The sequence below is a fragment of the Pelophylax lessonae genome, assembly GCF_965119305.1.
Source record: "Pelophylax lessonae genome assembly, chromosome: 10".
Classification (NCBI taxonomy): Eukaryota; Metazoa; Chordata; class Amphibia; order Anura; family Ranidae; genus Pelophylax; species Pelophylax lessonae.
The window spans coordinates 236,592,895-236,616,493 of record NC_138777.1 but is presented as its reverse complement, the minus strand read 5'-3'; the positions used below and the strand labels follow the sequence as shown (position 1 = coordinate 236,616,493).

The 23,599-nt window shown below is 53.5% G+C and overlaps 1 protein-coding gene across 2 annotated transcripts in view; it reads right to left on the bottom strand.

Annotated features, from left to right (window-relative positions):
- Positions 1-23,599, bottom strand: part of ZNRF1 (zinc and ring finger 1) — a 50,220-nt gene that overhangs the window by 25,896 nt on the left and 725 nt on the right. The window lies entirely within an intron of this gene.

Genomic DNA, 23,599 nt, shown 5'->3' with positions numbered 1-23,599 from the left:
TGCAGAATATAGAACACCTTCCCCAGAATCGGTCCGAGAGGGGTGAGGAGATTATCCAGGTGTGAGTAATACAAATCATACAATGTCTGAGCTCCTCCATACACAGGTTCATGAGAGGACAACCAGAAATCACACCGCTTCCTTTAGGAACTCGTAACAAAAAAAGTCCCTTCTGTTGCTCTCAGCCTCCTCAAAATTCCTTTTTTTGCTGCTGTGATCGGACTTCCTGTTAGAGGGTGGCTACGGTCATTCTCCATGTCCAACTGTATGTAGGAATGTAGCTACCCTGCCCTGGTCCCACTGTATGTAGGAACGTAGCCACCCTGCCTTGGTCCCACTGTATGTAGGAATGTAGCCACCCTGCCCTGGTCCCCCTGTATGTAGGAATGTAGCCACCCTGCCCTGGTCCCCCTGTATGTAGGAATGTAGCCACCCTGCCCTGGTCCCCCTGTATGTAGGAATGTAGCCACCCTGCCCTGGTCCCCCTGTATGTAGGAACGTAGTCACCCTGCCTTGGTCCCCCTGTATGTAGGAATGTAGCCACCCTGCCTTGGTCCCACTGTATGTAGGAATGTAGCCACCCTGCCCTGGTCCCCCTGTATGTAGGAATGTAGCCACCCTGCCCTGGTCCCCCTGTATGTAGGAATGTAGCCACCCTGCCCTGGTCCCCCTGTATGTAGGAATGTAGCCACCCTGCCCTGGTCCCCCTGTATGTAGGAATGTAGCCACCCTGCCTTGGTCCCACTGTATGTAGGAATGTAGCCACCCTGCCCTGGTCCCCCTGTATGTAGGAATGTAGCCACCCTGCCCTGGTCCCCCTGTATGTAGGAATGTAGCTACCCTGCCCTGGTCCCACTGTATGTAGGAACGTAGCCACCCTGCCTTGGTCCCACTGTATGTAGGAATGTAGCCACCCTGCCTTGGTCCCACTGTATGTAGGAATGTAGCCACCCTGCCCTGGTCCCCCTGTATGTAGGAATGTAGCCACCCTGCCCTGGTCCCCCTGTATGTAGGAACGTAGCCACCCTGCCTTGGTCCCACTGTATGTAGGAACGTAGCCACCCTGCCCTGGTCCCCCAGTATGTAGGAATGTAGCCACTCTGCCTTGGTCCCATTGTATGTAGGAACAAAGCCACCCTGCCCTGGTCCCACTGTATGTAGGAACGTAGCCACCCTGCCTTGGTCCCACTGTATGTAGGAACGTAGCCCCCCCTCTCTTGGTCCCACTGTATGTAGGAATGTAGCCCCCCCTCTCTTGGTCCCACTGTATGTAGGAACGTAGCCACCCTGCCCTGGTCCCACTGTATGTAGGAACGTAGTCACCCTGCCTTGGTCCCCCTGTATGTAGGAACGTAGCCACCCTGCCCCGGTCCCACTATATGTAGGAACGTAGCCACCCTGCCTGGTCCCACTGTATGTAGGAATGTAGCCACCCTGCCTGGTCCCACTGTATGTAGGAATGTAGCCACCCTGCCTGGTCCCACTGTATGTAGGAATGTAGCCACCCTGCCTGGTCCCACTGTATGTAGGAATGTAGCCACCCTGCCTGGTCCCACTGTATGTAGGAATGTAGCCACCCTGCCCTGGTCCCCCTGTATGTAGGAATGTAGCCACCCTGCCCTGGTCCCCCTGTATGTAGGAATGTAGCCACCCTGCCCTGGTCCCCCTGTATGTAGGAACGTAGTCACCCTGCCTTGGTCCCCCTGTATGTAGGAACGTAGCCACCCTGCCTTGGTCCCACTGTATGTAGGAACGTAGCCCCCCCTCTCTTGGTCCCCCTGTATGTAGGAATGTAGCCCCCCCTCTCTTGGTCCCCCTGTATGTAGGAACGTAGCCACCCTGCCTTGGTCCCACTGTATGTAGGAACGTAGCCACCCTGCCCTGGTCCCCCAGTATGTAGGAATGTAGCCACTCTGCCTTGGTCCCATTGTATGTAGGAACAAAGCCACCCTGCCCTGGTCCCACTGTATGTAGGAACGTAGTCACCCTGCCTTGGTCCCCCTGTATGTAGGAACGTAGCCATCCTGCCCCGGTCCCACTATATGTAGGAACGTAGCCACCCTGCCTGGTCCCACTGTATGTAGGAATGTAGCCACCCTGCCTGGTCCCACTGTATGTAGGAATGTAGCCACCCTGCCTGGTCCCACTGTATGTAGGAACGTAGTCACCCTGCCTTGGTCCCCCTGTATGTAGGAACGTAGCCATCCTGCCCCGGTCCCACTATATGTAGGAACGTAGCCACCCTGCCTGGTCCCACTGTATGTAGGAATGTAGCCACCCTGCCTGGTCCCACTGTATGTAGGAATGTAGCCACCCTGCCTGGTCCCACTGTATGTAGGAATGTAGCTACCCTGCCCTGGTCCCACTGTATGTAGGAACGTAGCCACCCTGCCTTGGTCCCACTGTATGTAGGAATGTAGCCACCCTGCCTTGGTCCCACTGTATGTAGGAATGTAGCCACCCTGCCCTGGTCCCCCTGTATGTAGGAATGTAGCCACCCTGCCCTGGTCCCCCTGTATGTAGGAACGTAGCCACCCTGCCTTGGTCCCACTGTATGTAGGAACGTAGCCACCCTGCCCTGGTCCCCCAGTATGTAGGAATGTAGCCACTCTGCCTTGGTCCCATTGTATGTAGGAACAAAGCCACCCTGCCCTGGTCCCACTGTATGTAGGAACGTAGCCACCCTGCCTTGGTCCCACTGTATGTAGGAACGTAGCCCCCCCTCTCTTGGTCCCACTGTATGTAGGAATGTAGCCCCCCCTCTCTTGGTCCCACTGTATGTAGGAACGTAGCCACCCTGCCCTGGTCCCACTGTATGTAGGAACGTAGTCACCCTGCCTTGGTCCCCCTGTATGTAGGAACGTAGCCACCCTGCCCCGGTCCCACTATATGTAGGAACGTAGCCACCCTGCCTGGTCCCACTGTATGTAGGAATGTAGCCACCCTGCCTGGTCCCACTGTATGTAGGAATGTAGCCACCCTGCCTGGTCCCACTGTATGTAGGAATGTAGCCACCCTGCCTGGTCCCACTGTATGTAGGAATGTAGCCACCCTGCCTGGTCCCACTGTATGTAGGAATGTAGCCACCCTGCCCTGGTCCCCCTGTATGTAGGAATGTAGCCACCCTGCCCTGGTCCCCCTGTATGTAGGAATGTAGCCACCCTGCCCTGGTCCCCCTGTATGTAGGAACGTAGTCACCCTGCCTTGGTCCCCCTGTATGTAGGAACGTAGCCACCCTGCCTTGGTCCCACTGTATGTAGGAACGTAGCCCCCCCTCTCTTGGTCCCCCTGTATGTAGGAATGTAGCCCCCCCTCTCTTGGTCCCCCTGTATGTAGGAACGTAGCCACCCTGCCTTGGTCCCACTGTATGTAGGAACGTAGCCACCCTGCCCTGGTCCCCCAGTATGTAGGAATGTAGCCACTCTGCCTTGGTCCCATTGTATGTAGGAACAAAGCCACCCTGCCCTGGTCCCACTGTATGTAGGAACGTAGCCACCCTGCCTTGGTCCCCCTGTATGTAGGAACGTAGCCACCCTGCCTGGTCCCACTGTATGTAGGAATGTAGCCACCCTGCCTGGTCCCACTGTATGTAGGAATGTAGCCACCCTGCCTGGTCCCACTGTATGTAGGAACGTAGCCCCCCCCCTCTCTTGGTCCCCCTGTATGTAGGAATGTAGCCCCCCCTCTCTTGGTCCCCCTGTATGTAGGAATGTAGCCCCCCCTCTCTTGGTCCCACTGTATGTAGGAATGTAGCCACCTCGCCTTGGTCCCCCTGTATGCAGGAACGTAGCCACCTTGCCATGGTCCCACTGTATGATGGAACATAGCTACCCCACCCTGGTCTCACTGTATGATGGCACATAGCCAACCTGCCTTGGTCCCTCTGTATGAAGGAAGTAGCCCCTCTCTTGGTCCCCCTGTATGAGAGAATGCAGCCAGTATGGTGGTGTTGGACCCTCTGTGTGACCCCTGAGTCGCAGATCACAGCAATGCATTCTCTGTGTGGATGGGAAGTCTGTGCTTTGCAGAGCAGCACAGGTTAAAGAATATATTTGGGGGGGGGGGGGGGAGGGGGTGACACTTTAATGAGGTCTCACAGCATCTGCTTTCCTGGAATAACACGGAGCAGCAGAGCACCGAATAGGACGCCTTTCCTGTCCCCGCCATTCACAGTGACATTTCCTGCTCCGGGAATCTCCAACATTCTGACTCCATCCATGGAAGCCGGGAAATCCCCGATTCCTCACCAGCAGAACGTTCGGGAAAAGATTGCGTTCTGATAAAGCTGCATGAAACCGAAACCAAACATCTCACTTATTGCAGCTTACCAATCAGATGCAATGGTTTTCTATTTAGGCTTTAGAAGCCTTTTGGGATAAAGGTTTTACATCAAAAGCTGATCATTGTAAGCACCCCTGCCTGTAGTAAGTGGTTTGTCTCCTCCCTGTAAACAGATATATTCTGCTGGAGAGCTTGTGCTTCTGAAAAATAGTGGCTGGAGACGAGAATAGGAAGGGGCCATCTAACAACTGGGGGGGGGGGTAAGGGGGGGGACAGACCTTCCTCATCCACCACCTGGGTGGTTATTCATCTTGGTGGATCCCCCCCCCCCCCCCCAGGCAGATTGCTGAGGGTTCAGCAACTCATCACCTCCTCACAGCTCTGCAATTACCCGGCTCAGCAGAACCTGCCTGACCGTCCAGGATGAAAGGTGAGGTGTGACCTGGGATTATCACCTCTGCCCCGCCCCCAACGGCGGGAGTCCATCACCTTCACTAACCCCCCCCCCCCCGGCAATGAGGACTGAGGTGAAGCACATTATCAAAGAGGCTGGAAAGCCGGACCGAGGTTCAAATGACTCCAAATAACTGAAACCCTCAGAGCCGATCCCACCCGAGAGCTACAAGGCATGGTGACCCAAAATCAAACCCGCCCCCTTTAACCATTTCACGGCCAGAGATCTTTGTTTGTTTTTTGCACGTTTGAAAAAAAATTATTTTAGCCTTGAAGATTAAATTAGACCACCAAAAGAGGATTTATTTTCTGAAAGCAGAGACCCTGGAGAACAAAACCGTTAAAATAATCAATGTACCACAATAGAAAGTTCCGGTACAAATGGGCCCTAAATCGACATCCCAGTCACATGACATTAAGATTGCAGAAGCACCTAAAACATTGCTTTCACCTCTTCCATCCTTTGCCTAGCTACCCCTAAGGAGAGGAAGTCAATACCCCATAAGTGAAGACTGTATGAGTGGGCGGCGACTGTCGAAGGACGTAAGAGAAACATTGCCTTCACCTCTTCCATCCTTTGCTGCATCTCAGAGATGCGGATCTTCTGCGGCCTCTATGCCGCCACTTCCTGTGTACAGAAGAAGCTGCAGACCGTTTTCTCAGGTTGGGTTTCCTGGTGGTGGATCACGCAGCCCTCAGCCTCCATTAGACCCCTCGGGTGACAATGCACATCTGATGAAAGCACAAGCAACAAGGTGGCAGCACAGGAGAAATGGGGGATGGTGCAGAGCGTTGCCGGAGAACAGGAAGTGCCCCAAATAAGGACCTTCATGGGGGAATTATCCGGTATTTTACCCTGTTGCTGCAACTATACACATTAGGCAGTACGGCATCAGCCCATGTGTGTGCAGCAAGCTTCCGTTCTGATTACTGAGACCACACTGTCCTCACAGCTCCGTGCACCATTTACAATTTGGGGATGGTAGGAAGGACTCCCAATCGCACGGCCAGAGCAACAGCTGAGCCACAGCGACGGCCATGCCAGAGCAACAGCCCAGCCACGGCGGCGCCAGAGCAACAGCCCAGCCACAGCGCCGGCCATGCCAGAGCAACAGCCCAGCCACGGCGGCGCCAGAGCAACAGCCCAGCCACGGCGGCGCCAGAGCAACAGCCCAGCCACGGCGCCGGCCATGCCAGGGCAACAGCCCAGCCACGGCGCCGGCCATGCCAGAGCAACAGCCCAGCCACAGCGCCGGCCATGCCAGAGCAACAGCCCAGCCACAGCGCCGGCCATGCCAGAGCAACAGCCCAGCCACAGCGCCGGCCATGCCAGAGCAACAGCCCAGCCACAGCGCCGGCCATGCCAGAGCAACAGCCCAGCCACAGCGCCGGCCATGCCAGAGCAACAGCCCAGCCACAGCGCCGGCCATGCCAGAGCAACAGCCCAGCCACAGCGCCGGCCATGCCAGAGCAACAGCCCAGCCACAGCGCCGGCCATGCCAGAGCAACAGCCCAGCCACAGCGCCGGCCATGCCAGAGCAACAGCCCAGCCACAGCGCCGGCCATGCCAGAGCAACAGCCACAGCGCCGGCCATGCCAGAGCAACAGCCCAGCCACAGCGCCGGCCATGCCAGAGCAACAGCCCAGCCACAGCGCCGGCCATGCCAGAGCAACAGCCCAGCCACAGCGCCGGCCATGCCAGAGCAACAGCCTAGCCACAGCGATCATAAGATTAGGGAGCCCAGGAAACACTGCTAACATTAAGAACCCCTTAAAGAGGCAGCGGTAGCCAGTAGTAAAGGGTTAATGAAAACTGAAGCAGTAGAAGAGCACTAAATATGCCTTGGAATCCTAAAACCCTAAAAAAAAAGGGAACTCAGACAACCCCCCCCCCCCCCCCCCCCACATTTACCCCCCTCCCTTCAAGAGCTAAATTTTTTTTACTTCTAACTGGTTTGGTTTCAGGACTTGGCTGGGCCCCACTGCCTCCTGGGATTTCTATGTCACAGCTTTCCCAGGAGGCTGCGTGTTACCTAACCTGCAACTCTGCGGTGTCTGTGCGCATGCGCGATGTATTTGTGTGCACAAACTCCGCTGGGTGGTGTGCTGCCAACCGGCCAAAATGTGGCATTGTTTGCATTGTGCAGAAGTCCTGGTGTGTGCGCATACATGCCACTGGTCTCTGCTGATATAGATATATATATGTATATATGCAGTGTGGAAAGGGGGGGGGGGGGGGTGGTGTTTAAGAGGTTTAGTTCTGTGTTAACATGTTCTTTTATAAGATCAGACCGCAATAAACACCCAGCAAAGGGTCTAACCCCTCTAACCTGAAAGCTCCAGCCAAAGGGGTAGATTCTCCATTCGGCTTTACCTGCTCCCCTTGAGGGGCCTTTGTATTCAGGAGGACCTTACAGCGACACAGGGAATCCCAGACACTGGATGGGCGTCTGTGAATCACCCTAATAGTCGTTGCAGTTTCAGGACCCCCCAGGACCTGAAACTTAGATAATGGAGCCCCTCCAGGGGTGGGGATTCAGGAATGCAGCACACTAGCCATCTTATTTAAAGACACAGCAGGGGGGGGGGGGGGGGCTGAAGTGGTTCCAGACAATGGGCACCAGCCGGGGAGAGCAGATTACACAGACAGCAGACTAGAGGGAGAGACGGGAGTACAGAGGCAGCAACCGGCCGAGAGAAAGAGCGTCCAGGTACAACAAAATTTCATTCCACAGAAAGGAGCCTCAGGCCCATCCAGACCTCAGCATAGGGCCTCATTGCACACAGCTGTGCACCAGCCAAGATCCTACCTGCAAAGTTATACGTATGACAATGAACATGGCTGTACACCCGCCAGAGGCCTACAGGACGTCAGGGGGCCCGTAACCCCGCCGAGAGGTCTACAGGACGTCAAGGGGCCCTTACCCCCGCCGAGAGGTCTACAGGACGTCAAGGGGCCCTTACCCCCGCCGAGAGGTCTACAGGACGTCAAGGGGCGCCCGTAACCCCGCCGAGAGGCCTACAGGATGTCGGGGGGCACCAGTAACCCCGCCGAGAGGCCTACAGGATGTCGGGGGGCCCATACCCCCGCCGAGAGGTCTACAGGATGTCAAGGGGGCCTAATCCCCGCCGAGAGGTCTACAGGCCGTCAGGGGACCTAACCCCCGCCGAGAGGTCTACAGGCCGTCAGGGGGCCCGTAACCCCCACCGAGAGGTCTACAGGCCTTCTGGAGGAAGAACCCTGATGGGGGCCACAATGTAAAGAGGAGGGGGGGACCCTGATGGGGCGTCACACGCTCTCCATGCACACGACGCGCCGGGCGTCACACGCTCTCCATGCACACGACGCGCGTCACACGCTCTCCATGCACACGACGTGCTGGTCGTCACACGCTCTCCATGCACACGACGCGCCGGGTGTCACACGCTCCGGCTCACACTGGCTACGGTGAGATGTCAGCAGCAGTCACAAGTGGAGCAAAGTTTATAAGGCGGCCCCCAGCCAAGGTCGGCGGTTATAATTAGCTGGAAGACACCTGTTCATGGGCTGGCACCATCCCGTCCTGATCACAGGGCTATGAAGGTCAGATTAAAGAGGACCGGTCATCCTTCAATGTACTGAGGCTGCCTCCACACTGCGAGGGTTACCGGATCACTTATTCCTAAGGGACTGTAAGAATTACTTTTACTCCCCTCCCAAACTTCTTTCCAAGGCCCTCCGATGTGAGCAAAACCGATGCAGTGCCCATGTGAGGGACAGTCCACCGCCAGTGTGGAGGGGGGAGTGCCGAGGGAAGAGAGGTCAGGCTAAACAGGCAGTTAACCCTTGCAGTGCAGGGGGTAGCCCCACTAGAAAGGAAGACTTCACATTTCTGGAGACTAACCCCCCCCCCCCCCATTATCAGGCCAATTCTTCAGTCCTCAGTGCTGAGATTTGACTGAGAATTACTCTGTCATGCACCACTGTACCCTAAATTTTAACTTTTTGTTTGCGTTTTCTCTTTTACAGAGGTGGGGGGGGGGGGGGCATTTTTTTTTTTTTTTTAGTAAAACACAAAAATACAAAGTGTTTTTTAATCCTGTTTCATGTACTTTCTATTGTAAATTGTAAAAACATTAAATAAAAGTATCAGAACATCACAAAACCTGGATAACGTGTCAGGATCTATACTGGTATGGACTGGGTAATGTGTGTGGATCTATACTGGTATGGACTGGGTAACGTGTCAGGATCTATACTGGTATGGACTGGGTAATGTGTTAGGATCTATACTGGTATGGACTGGGTAATGTGTTAGGATCTATACTGGTATGGACTGGGTAATGTGTTAGGATCTATACTGGTATGGACTGGGTAATGTGTTAGGATCTATACTGGTATGGACTGGGTAATGCGTTAGGATCTATACTGGTATGGACTGAGTAATGCGTTAGGATCTATACTGGTATGGACTGGGTAATGTGTTAGGAAGGAAAAGATGTCACATCGTTTGATGGAAATGAAAATTATCACCCTACAGAGGGCTGAATTCAAAGACACCCCAAAAATCAAAGTGAAAAAATGATACAGCAGGCGAGTCCATTTGCTGAAATTTCATTCAAACAACTCAGAATGGTCCTCAGTAGTTTGTATGGCCCCCACGTGCTTGTATGCATGCCTGACCATGTCGGGGCATGCTCCTAATGAGACAACGGATGGTGTCCTGGGGTATTTCCTCCCGGATCTGGACCAGGACATCACTGAGCTCCTGAACAGACTGAGGTGCAACCTGGTGGTGTCAGATGGACCAAAACATAATGTCCCAGAGGTGTCCTATTGGATTTAGGTCAGGCGAGCATGGGGGTCATTCAATGGTATCAATTCTTTCATCCTCCAGGAACTGGCTGCATACTCTCACCACATGAGGCTGGGCATTGTTGTGCACCAGGAGGAACCCAGGACCCACTGCACCAGCGTAGGGTCTGACAATGGGTCCAAGGATTTCATCCCGATACCTAATAGCAGTCAGGGTGCCATTGTCTAGCCTGTAGAGGTCTGTGTTCCCCTCCATGGATTTGCCTCTCCAGACCATCACTGACCCACCACCAAACCGCTCATACTGAACGATGTTACAGGCAGTATAACATTCTCCACGGCTTCTCCAGACTCTTTCACGTCTGTCACATGTGCTCAGGGTGAACTCTGCTCTCATCTGTAAAAAGCACAGAGTGCCAGTGGTGGATCTCCCAATTCTGGTGTTCAATGACAAATGCCAATCGAGCTCCACAGTCCCAGGCAGGGAGCACAGGGACCTGAATAGAATGTCGGGCCCTCAGGCCACCCTCATGAAGTCTGTTTCTGATTGTTTGGTCAGAGACATTCACACCAGTGTCTGCTGGAGGTCATTTTGTAGGGCTCTGGCAGCGCTCATCCTGTTCCTCCTTACACAAAGGAGCAGATACCGGTCCTGATGGGTTAAGGACCTTCTACGGCCCTGTCCAGCTCTCCTAGAGTAACTGTCTGTCTCCTGGAATCTCCTCCATGCTCCTGAGACTGTGCTGGGAGACACAGCAAACCTTCTGCCAATGGCATGTATGGATGGGCCATCCTGGAGGAGTCGGACTGCCTGTGCAACCTCTATAGCAGTGGTCCTCAACCCTGGCCTACAGGGCCCACTAACAGGCCAGATTTTAAGTATTACCTTGGGGAGATACAGGCTAGAGTACTGCAATCACTGAGCAGCAAATGATATCACCTGTGATGGATTTCAGTTATCTTGCAAACCTGGCCTGTTAGTGTGCTCTGTAGGCCAGGGTTGAGGATCACTGCTCTATAGGGTCCAGGTATGGCCTCATCCTACCAGTACAGGGTACAACAGCCACATATCGGAGGGGGGGGGGGGGGGCAGTAGACGTCCTCATAGCAGTAAATGGTACAGCAGACACATCATTAAGAGGGAATGATGGGGGGGGGGGGGGAATCCTCTAAAAACATTTGTAATCACAGGGAGGAATGTTGCACTTTTACAAGCTCACACTATTGGTGCATTGCATAACAGTGGGGGAGGGGGGATGCCTGAAGGGAGAGGTGGGGGGGGGGGGGTCTGTATATCCTGTGTATGATGCAACACTGGAATTGTAATGGAGATGATCAATCACAATCATCACACAGGTGACATCATGCAAGATTGCCCAACTTTATGAGGATATGTTCTCCTCCAATGTACCCCCCCCCCCGTGCTCTCCGGGGGGATGGGGGAATTTCTCAGAGCCGCTCACATGGCTTCAATTTATGACGCAGAGAGGCTGCGATGTCTCCTCTTCTCAGACCATCAGAAAACGCATCGCCCCAGAGAGACGAGGGTGACGCACAGCAACTCATCGCCAACTCAACTCCCCCCCCCCAGAATGAAAGGTACTCAGTGTGGTGACCCACAGCAACCAATCAAAAATCACTTTAATCAGATTCTATTTTACCTTCCCTGATCCCCCTCCCCCCAAATCAACAATGACACTTTAAAAACAAAACCTTCCCAGTTCAATTAACGACCCCCCCCCCCCCCCCACATCCTCACCGGGTCTTCGTGCTTCTGCTTTGTGCTTATTTTTATTATTACCCTCCATAAACTAAAACACAGAATTCTGCCCGGAGTTCCGCTTTAAGGCACACTTTGTTTGGAGAAGTGGAGGACCCCCAATACAGGAAGACCCCCGAATACAGGAAGACCCCCCCAAATACAGGAAGACCCCCCCAAATACAGGAGGACCCCCCCAAATACAGGAGGACCCCCCAACAAATACAGGAGGACCCCCAATACAGGAGGACCCCCAATACAGGAGGACCCCCAATACAGGAGGACCCCCAATACAGGAGGACCCCCAATACAGGAGGACCCCAATACAGGAGGACCCCCAATACAGGAGGACCCCCAATACAGGAGGACCCCCTTCTGTCATCAGCGGCTCAGGAAGACGAGCGTGTGGTTTATATGAACGCCGAGAAAGATACATTCACAGGAAACTGCCACATCTACACCCCGACCACAACCAGGTCACCGAGCAACTGCCGAAAATTCATACCAGGGGTGCAAATCATCCACCAGCTGGAGACATGAAATGTGACTGGAGGGGGGGGGGGGGGGGGAGGGGGGGGGTCACCATTCAGTTACATTGATGGTTAAAGCTTACATTGATACGCCGCGCTTAAGCTTATAGAGTGAGGTTCCACTTTAAGCTTGGGTTCGCACATGTGCAGTGCAGGAACCAGAGCGAGGCAGAGCACAATGACCTCTATGAACCGCTATGGGTGTCAGTGCAAAGTTAATGACACCCCCAGATCAGTTTGCAGATCGCAGTGCGAGCTGTGGAATCGGATTGCACCCTTTTTGTGCGAATCCAATGCAAGTTCAGCCATACAACTGTATGACAATCACATGTGATCTGCACAGCAATGCGGTGTCTGACATTACATGAGAGTGAACCCAGGCTTAAGATTGTCCAGAAAAAAAATAAAATTTCTGTTTTATCCAATAAAAAACTTGCTTCACATAGATAAGATCCCCGCTGACCTGCCAGGAACCCAGCAAGCTTCCGACTGACAACCCCACAACGCCTCTGCTGTACTAAACCTCAGCCACACCCACTTCTATCCTACTGAACTACAGAACTCCGCCTCCCTCACCTCACTGAATCTTTACACACACAGAGCTTTATCCGCAGCAAAAACAATGCATTCATTGGCCTAGGCTAGAAACCAGGAAGTAACTAAACGTAATAAAAAAAAAAGTAAATCTAATCCCCCTCCCTAATAGCAGCATGAGGATTACAAATAATCAATGTTGATAGAGTGAAGATCCACTTTACCTGCCCGCCGTAGAGGCAAATGACAGCGGGGGGGGGGGGGGGGGGGGGGGGGAAGGACCCTCATTCTGGGGTGACCTCGCTCAGTCTCACCGCAATCGCACGCCAACAGGGGGCGCACAGCACAGCGATTGCAGATGTGCTGTGTCCCTGGGACATGACCCCGATCTCGGTAAAAACTAAAAGCGGATGACGGAGCTCTTTATCCATGTGATCGGTGTGTGCAATCACTGCTAATCGCATGTAAAACAAGGAGGTGCCGGTTATCGGCTCTCCTCTCCTCACACAGAGAGGAGAGCAAATCAACGGCATTTCCTCACTCGGGAGATCTATACAGATAATCAGTGCCCTGATCATCAGTGCAGCCCCAACAGTGCCCAGCAGTAACACCAGTCTGTGCCCATCAGTGATGCAAGTCAGTGCCACCTCATCAGTGCCCATCTCTGCATATCACTGCCCTGATCATCAATGCAGCCCCAACAGTGCCCAGCAGTAACACCAGCCTGTGCCCATCAGTGATGCAAGTCAGTGCAGCCTCATCAGTGCCCATCACTGCATATCAGTGCCCTGCAGTGACACCAGTCTGTGCCCATTAGTGATGCAAGTCAGTGCCACCTCATCAGTGCCCATCTCTGCATATCAGTGCCCTGATCATCAATGCAGCCCCAACAGAGCCCTGCAGTGACACCAGCCTGTGCCCATCAGTGATGCAAGTCAGTGCCACCTCATCAGTGCCCATCTCTGCATATCAGTGCCCGGCAGTGACACCAGTCTGTGCCCATCGGTGATGCAAGTCAATGCAGCCTCAGTGCCCATCTCTGCATATCAGTGCCCTGATCATCAATGCAGCCCCAACAGTGCCCAGCAGTAACACCAGCCTGTGCCCATCAGTAATGCAAGTCAGTGCCACCTGATCAGTGCCCATGACTGCATATCAGTGCCCTGATCATCAGTGCTCGGCAGTGACACCAGTCTGTGCCCATTAGTGATGCAAGTCAGTGCCACCTCATCAGTGCCCATCTCTGCATATCAGTGCCCGGCAGTGACACCAGTCTGTGCCCATCGGTGATGCAAGTCAATGCAGCCTCAGTGCCCATCTCTGCATATCCGTGCCCTGATCATCAATGCAGCCCCAACAGTGCCCAGCAGTGACACCAGCCTGTGCCCACCAGTGATGCAAGTCAGTGCCACCTCATCAGTGCCCATCTCTGCATATCAGTGCCCGGCAGTGACACCAGTCTGTGCCCATCGGTGATGCAAGTCAATGCAGCCTCAGTGCCCATCTCTGCATATCAGTGCCCTGATCATCAATGCAGCCCCAACAGTGCCCAGCAGTAACACCAGCCTGTGCCCATCAGTAATGCAAGTCAGTGCAGCCTCATCAGTGCCCATCTCTGCATATCAGTGCCCGGCAGTGACATCAGTCTGTGCCCATTAGTGATGCAAGTCAGTGCAGCCTCATCAGTGCCCATCACTGCATATCAGTGCCCTGCAGTGACACCAGTCTGTGCCCATTAGTGATGCAAGTCAGTGCCACCTCATCAGTGCCCATCTCTGCATATCAGTGCCCTGATCATCAATGCAGCCCCAACAGAGCCCTGCAGTGACACCAGCCTGTGCCCATCAGTGATGCAAGTCAGTGCCACCTCATCAGTGCCCATCTCTGCATATCAGTGCCCGGCAGTGACACCAGTCTGTGCCCATCGGTGATGCAAGTCAATGCAGCCTCAGTGCCCATCTCTGCATATCAGTGCCCTGATCATCAATGCAGCCCCAACAGTGCCCAGCAGTAACACCAGCCTGTGCCCATCAGTAATGCAAGTCAGTGCCACCTGATCAGTGCCCATGACTGCATATCAGTGCCCTGATCATCAGTGCTCGGCAGTGACACCAGTCTGTGCCCATTAGTGATGCAAGTCAGTGCCACCTCATCAGTGCCCATCTCTGCATATCAGTGCCCGGCAGTGACACCAGTCTGTGCCCATCGGTGATGCAAGTCAATGCAGCCTCAGTGCCCATCTCTGCATATCCGTGCCCTGATCATCAATGCAGCCCCAACAGTGCCCAGCAGTGACACCAGCCTGTGCCCACCAGTGATGCAAGTCAGTGCCACCTCATCAGTGCCCATCTCTGCATATCAGTGCCCGGCAGTGACACCAGTCTGTGCCCATCGGTGATGCAAGTCAATGCAGCCTCAGTGCCCATCTCTGCATATCAGTGCCCTGATCATCAATGCAGCCCCAACAGTGCCCAGCAGTAACACCAGCCTGTGCCCATCAGTAATGCAAGTCAGTGCAGCCTCATCAGTGCCCATCTCTGCATATCAGTGCCCGGCAGTGACATCAGTCTGTGCCCATTAGTGATGCAAGTCAGTGCAGCCTCATCAGTGCCCATCTCTGCATATCCGTGCCCTGATCATCAATGCAGCCCCAACAGTGCCCAGCAGTGACACCAGCCTGTGCCCATAACTGCATATCACTGCCACCTCATCAGTGCCCATCAATGCCGCCCATCAGAAGTAGAAAAATTACTTTACAAAATTATCTGTCAGAAACTAAGAACAGTTTTTCCCCTTTTCTTTTCTTAGCAAAAAATAAAACGCAGTGATGATTAAAGTGGTTGTAAACCCCCCCCCCCCCCCCCCGACTCTACCTATAGGTGATCCTATGATAATGCTTGTCTATAGATATTGTAAATATCTCCTAAACTTGCACCGTTTAGGAGATATTTACTGTATAGAGTGCTGATGACGTCACCACGCATGCGCTCTGGAGGAACGGCCGTCCGTGCTGTGACCGGCAGCTTCCACACGCATGCACGGGAGTGACATGACGCGGCTCCGGCCTGTAGCACAGCCCAATACTGCGGACCCGGAAGGAAGACGGCTGAAGATGGATGCAGCCTCAAGCAGCGAGGGCTTCGTTTGGAAGTGTCAATGTGCTAGTATGCAATGTATACTAGCACATACTTTGCAGGAAAAACAAAAAACAAACACTGACTTTACTTCCTCTTTAAATACCATCAAAGAAAGCTCTGTGATAAAAATGTCATATGGGTACAATGTTGCATGACCGTGCAATTGTCATTCAAAGCGTGACAGCGCAGAATTGGCCTGGGCAGTAAAGGGGGGTAAAAGTGCCCGGTATTGAAGGGGTTAATGGACGTCCTCAGTGAGATCCTCCATAGAGGAGCACCCCGCCTGTCCCAACTGAAGGGCCCAACCCCCCTCTGGGGGATTCCTCAGTTGGAGACCCTCTCTGTCCTCAGACGGGTGAGGGGCCGGCAGTGTAGGAGGGGTATTTATGTGCCGGCCGCCCCCGGCACCTGGAGCTGTGTGCACACGCAGGAGGTCTCTGCTGAAAGGTGATGCAAAGTCTGATAAGAGTGAGAGGGGGGGGGGGGTCCCAACGCACAGTTCTCGCATTCAGCACTCCCTCCCCCCACACAGCTGTCAGCTCACGGCGTTTCCTGCCACAAACAACTTCCTGTCCCGTCATTTCACAGCACAGCGCTGACTAATTCCGCTTCACAGGGGTCACCGCTTCCAGACATCTACAGATCTGGGGTCAGCAGAGGAAATTCAAAGCGAAACTCCAGCAACTTTTCCTGACAGATGTTCGATCTTTCGTCTGGTATTTATTACTGTCTGTGACCCCCCCTGGGATTTCACCGGTGACCCCCCCTGGGATTTCACATTCACTTCCTGTGCCAGGAGCAGCACTATCACTGGACCAGGAAGTGAGGGGGAATCTCCCTCAAATGGGGACACAGATAAATAAAAAGCTGATGAGGTTCCAACCCTCCCACACTGCACTTATAAAGTGGTCCCCCTCACCCCTCCCCCAACTTTTCTAAATTTTTCAGCACACGACTGATATAAAAAGTTTTTGATTTACTTCTTTTGCACCAACTTTCTGCTTCCCCTGAAGACACCGGGGAAGAAGTCTCAGCTGCACTGATGTCCCCTGGGAAGGCTACGTCACCGGTGTCTTCAGGCAGATCCGGTACCTGAGCTGTGAGATCTCCGTATAGAGAAGAAATACAACATCAGAAGCTTCAGCACACGCAGGCGTTGTACAGCATCACTCATCAAAAAAACAAAACACCAAAAATAAACAAAAGCCCCCATCAATCTCCAAGATCTGATTGGTGTAATGTCGTATGACATGTGAGACCAGCAGGCTGATGTCATGTGTTCGATCACACGCATGTACGGGAAAACATACATTGGGAAATGGGCGGTGCGGGAAATCTGCTGTACAGAGGGAGCCTAAAAATGGATCCACAAGAAGTACCGGACGTGTATTTATATACAATGTATTCTATTAGTGTCACTTCCTGTGGGAGGTGTGCAGAGGAGGTCCTATGGATCTTCCAATCAGATTCACCTGAAAAAGTGACTGGTGGGCCGGATTAGAGTGAGGGGGTAGAAGGGTACTGAAGGGTAAGTTCACCTTCCTAGGAAAAACTAAACCAACTCCAGATACCCCAAACACCTTTGTTGCACCCACAACTGCTCATCGGTCGGACATGTGACTAGACTAGCAACAGCGGAGGGGGCGTGGCTGGGATAGAGGTAGGTATGATGAGAGGGGGTAGAGGGAAGTAAGTATAACAGGAGGGGTGGGAGAGTAGAGGAAGGTATGGATTGGGGGGGGGACAGGTCAGGAACAGTTGGGTTACAGGTAGGTATGATTGGGTTGGGGGGGTTTAGAGGTAGGTACGGTTGGGGTGGGAGGGGGGTTAGAGGTAGGTATGGTTGGGGTGGGAGGGGGGGTTAGAGGTAGGTACGGTTGGGGTGGGAGGGGGGTTAGAGCTAGGTATGATTGGGGTGGGAGGGGGGGGGGGGTTAGAGGTAGGTATGGTTGGGGTGGGAGGGGGGGTTAGAGGTAGGTACGGTTGGGGTGGGAGGGGGGTTAGAGCTAGGTATGATTGGGGTGGGAGGGGGGGGGGGTTAGAGCTAGGTACGATTGGGGTGGGAGGGGGGGGGGGGTTAGAGCTAGGTACGATTGGGGTGGGAGGGGGGGGGGGTTAGAGCTAGGTACGATTGGGGTGGGAGGGGGGGTTAGAGGTAGGTACGGTTGGGGTGGGAGGGGGGGGGTTAGAGGTAGGTACGGTTGGGGTGGGAGGAGGGTTAGAGCTAGGTATGATTGGGGTGGAAGGGGGGGGGGTTAGAGGTAGGTACGGTTGGGGTGGGAGGGGGGGGGGTTAGAGGTAGGTATGATTGGGGTGGGAGGGGGGTTAGAGCTAGGTATGATTGGGGTGGAAGGGGGGGGTTAGAGGTAGGTACGGTTGGGGTGGGAGGGGGGTTAGAGCTAGGTATGATTGGGGTGGGGGTTAGAGGTAGGTACGGTTGGGGTGGGAGGGGGGGGTTAGAGGTAGGTACGGTTGGGGTGGGAGGGGGGTTAGAGCTAGGTACGGTTGGGGTGGGAGGGGGGGGGTTAGAGGTAGGTACGGTTGGGGTGGGAGGGGGGTTAGAGCTAGGTATGATTGGGGTGGAAGGGGGGGGGGGGTTAGAGGTAGGTACGGTTGGGGTGGGAGGGGGGTTAGAGCTAGGTATGATTGGGGTGGAAGGGGGGGGGGGGTTAGAGGTAGGTACGGTTGGGGTGGGAGGGGGGTTAGAGCTAGGTATGATTGGGGTGGAAGGGGGGGGGGTTAGAGGTAGGTAAGGTTGGGGTGGGAGGGGGGGTTAGAGGTAGGTGGGGGGGGTTGAGTTCACTGGGCTGTGACTGACCTCCAGTCTGATGGGCCTGCAGCACTGACCTCAACCAGCACCATGACACCATCCTGCCTGTAGGGGGGCTCCTCCATCATCTCACCCCCTATGGATGGGTTCTACTGAGTGCAGAGTTCTGACATTACTACAAGGGATCCTCCAGGGTAATAAAGACCAACAATGATTGGTACAGAAGGTAGGTACATTGCAGGTACACAGGAAGGTGGACGACCCATGGAAGCCATCAGGGGGGGGGGGGGGGGTCGGGGATTCAATTCTAAGGTACTTAGCAGGTAAGTATACAATACTCAGACCGGTCCTCACAATACTCAGGTAGGTACATCAATACACAGCAGGTCAATACCCCCCAATACTTTAGTAGATATGTACAATACTCAGGTAGGTACACACATTTTCAGATCAGTAGCCCACACTGAAGTACACAATGCTCAGGTCAGTCAGCAATATTCATGAAGCTGGTACCCCATTACACAGGTAGGTACACACAATTCTCAGGTCAGTACTCCGCATTCAATTCAGTGCACAGCAATCTGCCCAGTACTCGGGAATCTGCTACCCGACACTCAGGTAAGTACACAATTCTCAGGTCAGTACCGATACCCAGGTAGGTACAAAATACTCAGGAAGCCAGTACCCCGATACTCAGGTAGGTACACACAATAGTCAAGAACGTGCACAGTACCTCTGTGGGTACATACAATATTAAGGTTGGTACCCAGATACTCAGGTAGGTACACAAAATATCCAGGTAAGTTCCCTGCATTCTATTCAGTACCCCGATACACAGATAGGTACACAATACTCAAACTATTCCCCCCAATACTCAGGGGCCCAGCAGCCCAATACTTAGGTAGACACACATAATACTTAGGAGGTAGGTACTCCAATACTAACAGTAGGTCTCCCAGGTGGGTACACAATACTCAGGAGGTAGGTCTCCCCAGTAGGTCCCATGGTAGGTGTCCCTGGGGTACTTACCAATGTATGTGGCAATGACTAGGGGTGTGATGTGGATGGGGGTGGGTATGCAGGTAGGTGCCCCCCTGGTATGTAGTTTGGGTACTTACCACTGCAGGTGGCGATGAGCCTCTGGGAGATGTGGGGGGGGGGGGGGGTAAGTACTTACTGCTGTGTGCAGAGATGAGTCAGATGCAATGTGGAGGGGGTAGGTATGTAGGTGTCCCCGGGGTACTTACTGCTGTGTGCAGTGATGCATCTTGGGAGTGATGTGGAAGGGGTAGGTAGGTACTTACCCCCTCCACATCGCTTCTCACAGTGGTAAGTAGCTACCTACCCCCTCCACAATGGATCGCTGCACACAGGAGTACCCCGGGGATACCTACCCCCTCATCTCTGCACACAGAAGTACCCATCCCCTCCACATCAACCTGAGGCTCATTGCCACCTGCAGTGGTAAGTACCCATACCACGGGAACACCTACCTTCATACCCATTACCTCCATATCACACCCCTGACTCATCTCCGCTCACAGTGGTATGTATGTAGGAGGGGGTAGGTACTACTTACTGCTGTGTGAAGAGATGAGTTGGGTGTGATGTGGAGGGGGGTAGGTATGCATGTGTCCCTGGGGTACTTACCACTATGTGCAGTGATGTATCAGGAGGGGATGTGGAGGGGGGTAGGTATGTAGGTGGGGGTAGGTACTTATTGCTGTGTGCAGAGATGGGTCGGCTGGGATGTGGAGGGGGGTAGGTATGTAGGTGGGGTAGGTACTTACTGCTGAGTGTGGTGATAAGTTGGGGTGTGATGTGGAGGGGGTAGGTATGTAGGTGTCCCTGGGGTACTTACTGCTGTGCAGTGATGCATCAGGAGGAAATGTGGAGGGGGGTAGGTACGTAGGTGGGGGTAGGTACTTACTGCTGTGTGCAGAGATGAGTCGGGTGTGATGTGGAGGGGGGGGGGGTAGGTATGTAGGTGTCCCCAAGGTACTTACTGCTGTGCAGTGATGTATCAGGAGGGGATGTGGGAGGGGGGTAGGTATGTAGGTGGGGGTAGGCAGGTACTTGCTGCTGAGTGCAGTGATAAGTCGTGGTGTGATGTGGAGGGGGTAGGTACAGTGCCTTGGAAAAGTATTCACACCCCTTAATATTTTCCACATTTGTCACAATACAACCAAAAAAATAAACTTATTTTATTGGGATTTTATGTGATAGACGACACAAAGTGACCATAATTGTGAAGTGGAAGGAAAATGATAAATGATACAAATAAATCTGTGAAAAGTGTGGCTGCATTTGTATTCACCCCCCGGAGTCAATACTTTGTAGCTCCGCCTTTCCCTGCAATTACAGCTGGGAGTCTTTTTGGGGAAGTCTCTACCAGCTTTGCACATCTAGAGAGGACATTTCTGCCCATTCTTCTTTGCAGAATATCTCAAGCTCTGTCAGATTGGATGGAGAGTGTCTGTGAGCAGCAATTTTCAAGTCTTGCCACAGATTCTCAATGTGATTTAGGTCTGGACTGTGACTGGGCCATTCTAACACATGAATATGCTTTGATGTAAACCATTCCATTGTAGCTCTGGCTGGATGTTTCTGGTCGTTGTCCTGCTGGAAGGTGAACCTCCGCCCCGGTCTCAAGTCTTTTCTTCTAAGATTGTCCTGTATTTGGCTCCACCCATCTTCCCATCAACTCTGACCAGCTTCCCTGTCCCTGCTGAAGAAAACCATCCCCACACCATGACTCTGCCACCACCATGTTTCACAGTGGGGATGGTGTGTTCAGAGGTGATGTGCAGTGTTAGTTTTCCCCCACACATAGCGTTTTGCTTTTAGGTCAAATTTTTAAATTTTGGTCTCCTCTGAGCAGAGCTCCTCCCCCCACATGTTTGCTGTGTCCCCCACATGGCTTCTCCCAAACTGCAAACAGGACTTCTTATGGCTTTCTTCCACCAATGGCTTTCTTCTTCTCACTCTTCCATAAAGGGCAGATTTGTGGAGCGCACGACTAATAGTTGTCCTGTGGACAGATTCTCCCACCTGAGCTGTGGATCTCTGCATCTCCTCCAGAGTTCCCATGGGCCTCTTGGCTGCTTCTCTGATGAATACTCTTTGCCCAGCCAGTCAGTTTAGGTGGACGGCCATATCTTGGTAGGGGCCCGGCCGGTCAGTTTAGGTGGACGGCCATATCTTGGTAGGGGCCCGGCCGGTCAGTTTAGGTGGACGGCCATATCTTGGTAAGGTTGCAGTTGTGCCGTACTCTTTCCATTTTTATAGGTAGGGGTACTCACCGCTGTGGGCGGCGATGAGTCTTGGGGCGATGTGCAGCGGGTAGGTATATAGGATGGGGGAGGTGGGGTATGTAGGTAGATGGGGGTATATAGGTGGGGTATATAAGTAGGTGGGGTATATAGGTATGTATATAGGTGGGGTATATAAGTAGGTGGGGTATATAGGTATGTATATAGGTGGGGTATATAAGTAGGTGGGGTATATAGGTATGTATATAGGTGGGGTATATAAGTAGGTGGGGTATATAGGTATGTATATAGGTGGGGTATATAGGTAGGTAGATGGGGGTACTTACCGCTGTGGGCAGTGATGTGCAGCAGGTAGGTTGGTAGGTGGGGGTATGTAGATGGGGGTGGGGTATGTAGGTAGGTGGGGGGTATGTAGGTAGTTATATAGGTAGGGGTACTTACCGCTGTGGGCGGCGATGAGTCTCGGGGCAATGTGCAGTGGGTAGGTTGGTATATAGGGTATATAGGTAGGTGGGGGTAGGTAGATGTGGGGGGTATATAGGGGTACTTACCGCTGTGGCCAGCGATGAGTCTCGGGGCGATGTGCAGCGGGTAGTTGGGGTATGTAGGTAGGTAGGTGGGGGTAGGTATATAGGTGGGGGGTAGGTAGGTATATAGGGGTACTTACCGCTGTGGGCGGCGATGAGTCTCGGGGCGATGTGCAGCGGGTAGGTTGGTGTGGTATGTAGGTAGGTAGGGGGTGAGGGGTATATGGGTAGGTGGGGGGTATATAGGTAGGGGGTATATAGATGGGGTATATAGGTAGATGGGGGTATTTACCGCTGTGGGCGGCGATGAGTCTCGGGGCGATGTGCAGGGGGTAGGTTGGTAGGTGGGGTAGGTAGATGGGGGTAGGTAGGTGGGGTATGTAGGTGGGGGGTATATAGATGGGGGTATATAGGTAGATGGGGGTACTTACCGCTGTGGGCGGCGATGAGTCTCGGGGCGATGTGCAGGGGGTAGGTGGGGGTATATAGGTAGGTAGATGGGGGTATATAGGTAGGTGGGGGGTATATAGATGGGGGTATATAGGTAGGTGGGGGGTATATAGATGGGGGTATATAGGTAGGTGGGGGGTATATAGATGGGGGTATATAGGTAGGTGGGGGGTATATAGATGGGGGTATATAGGTAGGTGGGGGGTATATAGATGGGGGTATATAGGTAGGTGGGGGGTATATAGATGGGGGTATATAGGTAGATGGGGGTACTTACCGCTGTGGGCGGCGATGAGTCTCGGGGCGATGTGCAGGGGGTAGGTGGGGGTATATAGGTAGGTAGATGGGGGTATATGGGTAGGTGGGGGGTATATAGATGGGGGTATATAGGTAGGTGGGGGGGTAGGTAGATGTGGGGGTAGATATATAGGTAGATGGGGGTACTTACCGCTGTGGGCGGCGATGAGTCTCGGGGCGATGTGCAGGGGGTAGGTTGGTGTGGTATATAGGTAGGTAGGGGGTAGGTATATAGGTAGGGGTATGTATATAGATGGGGGTATATAGGTAGGTAGGGGGTGGGGGTAGGTGGGGTATATGGGTAGGTGGGGGGTATATAGGTAGATGGGGGTACTTACCGCTGTGGGCGGCGATGAGTCTCGGGGCGATGTGCAGGGGGTAGGTGGGGGTATATAGGTAGGTAGATGGGGGTATATGGGTAGGTGGGGGGTATATAGATGGGGGTATATAGGTAGATGGGGGTACTTACCGCTGTGGGCGGCGATGAGTCTCGGGGCGATGTGCAGGGGGTAGGTGGGGGTATATAGGTAGGTAGATGGGGGTATATGGGTAGGTGGGGGGTATATAGATGGGGGTATATAGGTAGGTGGGGGGGTAGGTAGATGTGGGGGTAGATATATAGGTAGATGGGGGTACTTACCGCTGTGGGCGGCGATGAGTCTCGGGGCGATGTGCAGGGGGTAGGTTGGTGTGGTATATAGGTAGGTAGGGGGTAGGTATATAGGTAGGGGTATGTATATAGATGGGGGTATATAGGTAGGTAGGGGGTGGGGGTAGGTGGGGTATATGGGTAG